Source organism: Sinocyclocheilus anshuiensis, unplaced genomic scaffold (genome assembly GCF_001515605.1).
Source record: "Sinocyclocheilus anshuiensis isolate Anshui unplaced genomic scaffold, SAMN03320099.WGS_v1.1 scaffold1126, whole genome shotgun sequence".
NCBI lineage: Eukaryota > Metazoa > Chordata > Actinopteri > Cypriniformes > Cyprinidae > Sinocyclocheilus > Sinocyclocheilus anshuiensis.
The window spans coordinates 381,745-389,130 of record NW_015537997.1 but is presented as its reverse complement, the minus strand read 5'-3'; the positions used below and the strand labels follow the sequence as shown (position 1 = coordinate 389,130).

General features: G+C 34.5%; 1 protein-coding gene across 1 annotated transcript in view; it reads left to right on the top strand.

Moving 5' to 3' along the window:
* Window positions 1-4,024, top strand: part of LOC107676461 (ashwin-like) — an 18,279-nt gene extending 14,255 nt beyond the window's left edge. Inside the window, exon 6 of the transcript XR_001632741.1 lies at window positions 4,012-4,024. The gene's annotated coding sequence lies outside the window, so the exon portion shown is untranslated. The remainder of the gene's footprint in view (window positions 1-4,011) is intronic.
* Window positions 4,025-7,386: the final 3,362 nt, after the last annotated feature.

The following is a 7,386-nucleotide window of genomic DNA, read 5'->3' as shown; positions in this document are numbered from 1 at the left end:
CACACACACACACACACACACACACACTCCCTCTTAACTCTTAAGTCCAGTGTCCTTTTAAGGCCTCATTTAGATTTGTGATAATTACATTCATTCTGAAATATATATAAAAAGCTTTTAATCTATTACAACAATTAAAAAATATATATTATGTATATAGTAGAAAAAAAATATATATTCCTGAAACATGCTTGAAAAGCGAAATTGTCTGATGATATTAAGACTTATTTTCATAGAATATATCTTGAATTAAATGTATTTTTCTTAGTCCACTGTCATTTTTCTTGTTTAAGCATAACAGTTTTGTTTAGCTTAAAAAAAGAAGAATATTTTTCTTGTGGATGTGGTTTATAACTTAGAATGTAAAAAGTGGCTGCTCTTCATCTACAGGTATAAATCTTGCAATTTTTCAGTATTCAATCTTACATTTTTAAGTTCATGCCATTGTCACATAGCTAATTTATGAAAGCAAACTACAAGCATGGTCAGAAAAGTGATTGGACCCAAAAGTATAATTATGTAAAAAAAAATTCTGTTTCATAGTAATAACTCTTGTCTTTATCATCTGCATCTTATTCCTTCGCTTCATTTCTGCCCCTCAATCATTTGTGAGAGAGAAGCAGGCCAGAGCAAACAAACAGCTTGGGGAATGTTTACAGACCTCCTCTCTTGCAATGGGCGTATTGTTACTGAAACAGTTTTCATGTGAAAAAACACATTCTTATGTGACTTTAGTTGCCTTTAGTTATGATTTTTAAATTCAGATTTAAAGAAGTCTGATGAAAGATTTATTCACATGGTTAAAGCCCATTTACAGAAGTTATTTCACATACAATATGCTTACAAATGTGACCCTGCAGCACAAAACCAGTCTTAAGTCGCTGGGGTATATTTTTAGCAATAGCCAATAAAACATTGTATGAGTCAAAATTATCGATTTTTCTTTTATGACAAAACTCATTAGGATATTAAGTAAAGATCATGTTCCATGTAGATATTTTGTAAATTTCCTACCATAAATATATCAAAACGTAATTTTTGATGAGTAATATGCATTGCTAAGAACTTCATTTGGACAACTTTAAAGGCGATTTTCTCAATATTTTGATTTTTTTGCACCCTCAGATTCCAGATTTTTAAATAGTTGTATCTCGGCCAAATATTGTCCTATCCTAACAAACCATACACCAATGGAAAGCTTATTTATTCAGCTTTCAGATGTATAAATCTCAATTTTGAAAATTTTACCCTTATGACTGGTTTTGTGGTCCAGGGTCACAAATGGTCTCTCATGCAAGCAATTTGTGATACTGACCATTTAAACTAATTTGTACACTAAATTTTTTTGCTTACAATGTAGCACAAGATGCTCTTTGGGACATTCTCAAATCATATTAGGACATAATGGATCATGTGGCTTCAGCGCACGTGACATTATAAAGAAGGGATATACTAGGAAATGCTGAAATCCATGTAAATTTTTTATCCAATGTATATATTCAGTGTCCAATCGGGAAGGAAACTTCAAGGTTGTAAGTCTTTCAAGAAATATCTCTCTCTCTCTCTCCACTTATTTAATTAATACCATATACTTTGACCCTAAATCTTGCCCTCAGTCCCTCTCCACCTCTCTGTCACTCTAGGGGATTGTGTTGAGGATGTTTTCCATGCATCCTGATAACAGACCCTCTGTTTGGTCTCTGAGAATATTGTGGAGCTATTTTCTGCACCATTCCATCTCTCACTCTTCACCTCTCTCCATTCTAATCACACATGCTACTTTGGACCCCTACCAGATCTGCTACTGTATGCAATTATATGTCTGTTTTATCAAACAAGCCCTGTTGTGTCGATTTATTTAACACTGATAAAATCAGTTGTAGAAATAAAGTGATTATAGATGATATTCAATAGGATGCAGGTGTGGAGTTTGGGAAGTCATCTCATCATCAAAGCAACAGATGGACTAATGACGGCAAACACCAAACACATCTGTCATCTCAAAGCTTAAGCTATTAACCAGCCATCCAGCTTGTGTTTCATATGCAGTGTGGATATATTCACTGCCATCAATCTTTAACATTTGCCTTTTCAGATTACTAGATGTGTGTTGCTACCATACTGGTACCATTGAGACTCAAAACTACATCAGATGTGTTTAGATGATGAATTAAACAGTAGAATGCATATTAGGATGGTCTGAAATGAATGTAGTTGTTAAAGAAATAGTTTGAAAATGTTATTATTATTATAATTATTACGTCATTACAAACCCATATCCCTTGTGAAAAAGAAGTGTGCTTAATTGTATTGAATGTGTACTTGCAGTGTACTTCAAAAAATCTTAATAGTACATTTTTACAAAACTGTGCTTGCAAATAATATATTATTAATGAAATAAAAGGCCAGAGTCCGCTTTCATTACTATGTTTCTTAGCACACTTAAGTACAACTTTAAGTGTGTTTTCTAATAATGTCAAAATAATGGGTTACACTTTATTTTAAGGTGTCCTTGTTACAGTGTAACTATGCATTTAAGTACTGAGTAATATTAATTAACTGCATGTACTTATTATAAGGTTAGGGTTAGGATTAGGGTTTGGCTTAGGGTTGCTTGCATGTAATTACGCATAATTAATTGTTATTATAATAGTAAGTACATGTAACGTGTAACAAGGACCCCTTAAAATAAAGTGTTACCAAATAATGTTTTACTTTAAAGTACATTTTAAATCTTTCTTTGTGTGTGTGTGTGTGTGTGTGTGTGTGTGTGTGTGTGTGTGTGTGTCTGTGTGTGTCTGTGTCTGTGTCTGTGTCTGTGTGTGTGTGTGTGCTTTAAAGAATGTTGACGTGCTGACTTGATTATAATTTTAACTTTTGTTATTCAATGTTAAATGTAAAACTTTAAAACATTTATTTATATCACTTTATGAGCAGATTTTATAGAAAATTTCAGAATTCACATTAAGTGAATCTTATTTGGCATTCTGGAGTGGAGCTTAGCAAATCAGTCAAAATTAGACAAATAATTTAAAAGAAAAATGTCATCAGAAGAGAGACTCTGTAAGGTAACCAGATCACATGGAACTGTTTGGAAGAGGAGGAAATTTAAGTCAGATGTTTGTCCTAAATACGGCCCTTCACTGACTTGTTTCATAGACTCAGTGGGAGAGTGAGTCCTGTGTTTTTCTGATCTAATTTATTTTCCCTTTACCCTTTCTTTTTCTGCATGCTAAAATCTCCTTCAAAGAAAAAATGAGTATACCCACAAATCGAGTTTTATCCTGAAGAAACAATGGTACAAAAACACTGCTTGTTCTTGTAGTTGTACAGAGCTGAGATTTTGCAGGGTATATTTCAAAAATAGTTTTGTCCTGGATATCACCTGTTTAATTTGTTTTTTTCATATGAGATGGCTAAAAAGATCCTGTAATCTTGTATAGTAGTTCAAGAAATTTCTAAGAACAGAATGCAAAAGTGAATGGAATAGCGCTACCATAACATTTAGGTAATCAAATAATTGTAAAAACTAAATATTCAAAGTCACTAAATTAATCTAAATACATTAATTTATACCAACAAAGCATTTTTATTGGTTAAATCAAGTAGAAATAGCTCTTTAAGAAATTTGCATGCTAACTCTTTTTACCTCTTTTTACAGTGTTCTCACAGTTCCGTTCACAAAGAGTGTATTGCCTTTGAGATTGTACCAAGTACAGATAGTAGGCTTATAGGAAAATCATACTGGATTGTTGTTTCTCTTCCTAATCATCTCATCCAAAGACTTTTCGACCTCATCTATAAATCTAGCATACCCGAGCCACTGGATCAACAGGCCATGCTGTAATGACGTCTCTTTCCATTAGGCAAACCCCTTCTACATTTCAGTCCTAACAAACACATTTTCATATAAACCTCCTCTGCATAACAAGAGATCAACAACCCTTTCCAATGAGTCTCCTCCAGACTGGGCCTCACTCATCTCCCAATCTTGCCTCCAACACTGATGAGTCTATTTATAGCATCTCATTCCATGACAGGGTTAAGAGAGGCTTACCAGCCTGGAGGTAACATTACAAAAGACTGCTCCTCTCCTCAGTATGCCAGCACAAACAGACTTATGCGAGCAAAATCAAGCAAGTTAGACAGCTACACATACTCAGAATTTATCTTGAAGCTGTTGTTCATTGGAATCTCAAACCCAACAGTCTTGTATTGAAGCACATCCTTTGTCAATCAATATGCAAATGTAATATAAGCAAGGCTGTGTTGTGTAAAAGCTGACAGGCCTACTTTAATGACCTGAAGCAACAAAAAAGTTACAAAAAGGTGCAATGATGGTATTTTGTGAAATGAATCTGTTGAGTGAATTATTTAATGACTTACCCATAAAAGGCAGTGGGTAATTCTCAATCAGAAGGATGCATCTTTCTAAGGCTGTATATCTCGGCTGCCACGTCGACGGACGTCTCAATTTTAAGATTCTTTATTGAACAATCTTAGTTTCGCATCCTTTATTTGGCCTGTTTTCAAGGTTGCATCAGGTGTATCCTTTGCATCCTTCAGTCGTCAACAATCCTTTGCACTCATTCCAATTCATGAAAAAATTATTACCCGAAAATAAATTGGCACTGAGCTCATTCAATTCAATTATTTAATGAAAGACAAAAAAAATATTTTTGGAGATAAAGGCATTATGTTTTCTTTTGTTTTGTTGTAAATTAATCACATAATGCTAAACTGTGCATAATGTAAACCGCTGGGGGACCACAAACGGTTGTCATTAGGTATTGCCTTAACAGAAAGTCTGTTAACATTAAGTATTCTACATATTATAATTTTAATAGTATTTAATAGTATTTTTGTTTTGTGTCTGTGGGGTGGAAACATTTATGACGTAGCCTTGTGCACTTACTAGTCCATCTCAATCTAGTGTTTAATGCTGAGCAGGACTCCAATCTTGAAGCCTCAGAAGAACTGGACTTGGAAGCACCCAGTCACTTGTTTCCTTCCTAAATGAACCACTGTTTTGCTCGAAACAGTTGCATCAACGATTCAATGATTCACTCATAAATACAGTCACTTATCGCCACCTACTGGCGTAGCGATGTAACATTCATAAACAGTCATTGCACATCCATACCAATAAAGCTGCATTTAGTGTGCTTTTTAGTTCTGTTTTCCTATATTCATACTCCATAGTACTGACATATATAAACATTGTGTTGCCATACCAGAGATGTAGCCTATAGTAGTGAAGCAATACTTACTGCACTTAAGTATTTTATTTTATTTTTTGTAAATTTCTATTACTCAAGTATAAATATTTGTACTTTTAGGAAACAAAATTTAATAGAAAATGGATAATTTTACAGCAATTGAAAATTTCACAATGATGCACACCCAGTGTTGGGTAAAGTTACATTTAAAAGTAATGCATTACAATATTGCGTTACTCCCTAAAGAGGTAACTAATTATGTTACTTAGTTACTTTTTAAATCTGCGCTGGGCTTACTTGTTTGTTTTTAATATAAAAAAGTTCTTCTTTTACAAATGTAAAAGCCCTTTCACAACAAAAGTGAAATGAATGAGCCTAAGGCTGAAGGAAATGTAAATTCACACCCGTACAGTAGAGGGCGCAGTTCAAACAAATTGCATGAAGAATATGACGCAGGAGAAGAAAGTTCAACACTATTCAGTAATAAACACAAATGTGTCATTTTTGCTTATTAGTATGGTTGAATTGGATCATCGAAGGTCAGTAGCAAAGACATTGGTTAATAAAATTGGGATTAAATACATAAAATGATATTTGTCTTATTTAACATTTAATTATTGCAGGTTTGTATAATATTCTGAGTTTGCATTTGACTGTTTTTGATTAGGGTTGGAGCTGAACTCTGCAGGACTGCGGCTCTCTAGGACCGAACTTGCCTACCCCTGGTCTAGAACTACAGTAAGCATCACGTTCACACAGTGCACACAATGCCTCTGCAATTACTCCTGATTTCTCTCAACATGGCAACACAAGAGCTGTCAGTCAATACATGGGGAAAAAGTAACTGGAGTTACTTATTTGAAAAAGTAACTCAGATATTTCCTTCTAAAGTTTGTTTTTAATATAAAAAAGTTCTTCTTTTACAAATGTAAAAGCCCTTTCACAACAAAAGTGAAATGAATGAGCCTAAGGCTGAAGGAAATGTAAATTCACACCCGTACAGTAGAGGGCGCAGTTCAAACAAATTGCATGAAGACCCAACGCCTCTGCACTTACTCACGATTTCTCTCAACATGGCAACACAAGAGCTGTCAGTCAATACATGGGGAAAAAGTAACTGGAGTTACTTATTTGAAAAAAAACCCCCAGATATTTCCTTCTTCATTTTTGCTTATTAGTATGGTTGAATTGGATCATCGAAGGTCAGTAGCAAAGACATTGGTTAATAAAATTGGGATTAAATACATAAAATGATATTTGTCTTATTTAACATTTAATTATTGCAGGTTTGTATAATATTCTGAGTTTGCATTTGACTGTTTTTATTCATTTTGAGGAATACTGAATCTGTTTTTGTTCTATTAGTCTAGAACAGGGGTAGGCAAGTTCGGTCCTAGAGAGCCGCAGTGGCAACACAAGAGCTGTCAGTCAATACATGGGGAAAAAGTAACTGGAGTTACTTATTTGAAAAAAAACCCCCAGATATTTCCTTCTAAATTAAAAAGTAATGCGTTACTTTACTAGTTACTTAAAAAGTAATCTGATTACGTAACTTGCGTTACTTGTAATGCGTTACCCCCAACACTGTGCATACCCTTGCGACTGTAAAGCAGAAGAATAACAGCTGGAGGTGTTTTGCTGATCATTCATAGGCATAGCCATATCTACTGTGCAAATTATTATTTTGATCAATTTGGTCCTTTTGAATCGGTCAAACCAGTTCGCAAAGAGGTCTGAAGTATTCATTTTACGTCACGTTATCATCACGAATCTGAATCAAATTCTCCATATGCTTTACACACAGAGCACACTTTTGTAGGCTACATAACACCACCGCGGATTTGCTGCTCCGCTGTTCTACAGACCGCAGCACTGAACTTCCTCCTGAGAAATGCATCAGCAATCCTGTGATGAATGAATCTTCACTCGACCGTCGGTGTAGAGAAAACACTTACAGAGTCCAAGTGTACAGGTATAGATATCACTTACCTATACCTGAAAAATAAGGTGGGTGGGTGGGAAGCAGGGGGAGACCTAGATCGTAACCAACCATTTTTTTTTTTTTATAGACTCACCAACACTCATCATACTTCACATTAAATATCACATAGGCCTACAACAAAGTTTCAAAAAGTATCAAGATATTTCAATGGTGTTTTGGACATGA